Source organism: Macrobrachium rosenbergii, chromosome 21, assembly GCF_040412425.1.
Source record: "Macrobrachium rosenbergii isolate ZJJX-2024 chromosome 21, ASM4041242v1, whole genome shotgun sequence".
Classification (NCBI taxonomy): domain Eukaryota; kingdom Metazoa; phylum Arthropoda; class Malacostraca; order Decapoda; family Palaemonidae; genus Macrobrachium; species Macrobrachium rosenbergii.
Window position 1 is genome coordinate 65606171 of NC_089761.1, and position 2066 is coordinate 65608236.

Sequence of the window (2066 nt, forward strand, 5' to 3'; positions counted from 1 at the left end):
GAAGTTGTGAAGATCGTAGATTAAACAAACAAATTTTCCATCGCGTACCAAAAGATTACCAGGATTCAGTGTTATTCATTTTCTTTCATAGCAGTCATTGTCAGTTAATTTTTATTGGTGATATTGTTCTAAATCGGTTCATATTTTATTTCACAGAAATTTCCACTTGTCTGTGATGGTTTCTCTAAACCAGTGATTCTTAAATTAGGAATCTTGAGGTAAATTTTTCTTTACTGAACCTGCAATTAGGTTGCCAGATGGTGCCTATTTTTTTTTTTTATTTTGATATTAATTGCAAAATTGCCAAAAGTATTATCACTGCTTCCATCTGTTTTCTAATTATTATCTCAAAACATGCCAAAAATTCAAAATATAAGTCAATTTTCATTTCAAGTCTTATTTATGAATTGAAATATAGAACAGTGCATACTTATAAACAATTTAACACCAATAAAACAAAAATCTATCATTCATCCATATATTCATATAAGCAAATAGGCAACATATTGTTTACAGTTTATAGTTGGCAAAAATTTCAGGGGTGGGGCTGTCGTGGATCTATACATAATGAAAGGGGGCGCAAGGCAAAAAAGTTTAAGAACCACTTTCTAAACCCTCCATTTACTATTTTCATGAACAGCTCCTATAAACCTATGGGACTAATCTTCGGAGCTTTTCTTGATATGAACAACTACCCTGAATTTGCCTTACTCTAGCTTCATCGAGAGGCTACATCGCTTAGCCCTTGCCACAACTGCTCATTTTGACTCTTATTTTCGAGGGCGGAAAAACCGTTGCTTGTCCACCCATGTATCAGCTTCCAAGGTTCTTGTGGCTACATGCACTGCATCGTATTTTGGTCTAGTGTCTAAAATTGTATGGAGTTAAGTTCGCCAAAGATATGTAGAGATTTCTGATAGCGTTATTGTTTCTTCAAGAACCTTTTGCATCCTGCACAGCCAGGGCGAATAACTTTCCTATTATTTTTACAAAATTCTCCATGAAGTAGAGAAAATAAGCTATTTCCGTTCTTCAGCTTTTCTTTCATACGATGTTTCTTATAAATCAAGCAGGATTTCTATAACTATTCAATCTTTAAATCCTGATCTTAGATGCAACCCTTATCATCTTTATACATATCGAATTACTTTGTCCAAACTGGTTTCGACATAATAAATAAAAACAATGCCTTTGACGCCATCTCAAGTTCCATCTCATTATCGTTATTACAGGATTGTTTCATAAACTGTGTATAATTTAATGTATTAATCCGTCAGTCTAAGAAAGTTACACTTTGATACACTAAGTTTAACATTTACCACATACCCCGACCGCCATCACCCCAATCACAGCTGCAAACCACCATGTCCCGGTTGCTGCTTCCGTCAGCTCAGCCTTGAAGGACTCGTTAAGGGCAGTGTTCCTAAATCAACATGAACCGAACAAGAAAGCAACACTAGAACAGGAATGCGGATTTTTTTTTCTTTCTTTTATGAAGACTAAACTGAAGAGCTAAAGCTTTCCCCCTTACGGCTTGGGAGCAGAGTTCATGCACGTATTTTACTTTGTATTCTACTGGGCACTGTTGCATTTTCACCCAGCCTTTGCGTAGCTTAAGGTAGTTTTGAGCTGACTGAATTAAAACATCAAATTCGATTAAGAAAATAAACTTAATTACCTCTAACGTAAAATAATGGTGCAATATTACAATTTACCTTTTTTATTTATTCTTTCACGTTGGCCAAATCTAATTTCTTTTATTCGTTTTATTCTGCCGCGTACTTCAAAACTTATTACTGCAGCTGTTTATAGCACGCAAAGCTCTTGGGTACGTCTTCGAAAGTATTTGGATGCGGCAGTCTTGATTTTATCACAGCCCTTTGTGTGCGAGTGTTTGTAAGTGTTATTACTTGCGTATACTGCTTTGAACTGTTCTTGTTCTGTGCCTACAATTTTGTTTTCCACGGTCCATTGATAACCATTTCGTTAAAAGACGTTATTCATAGGAGTATTTCTTCATAAAATGATTTTTAAAACTTCTTGAATGCAAAGAATATCCTGTGCAG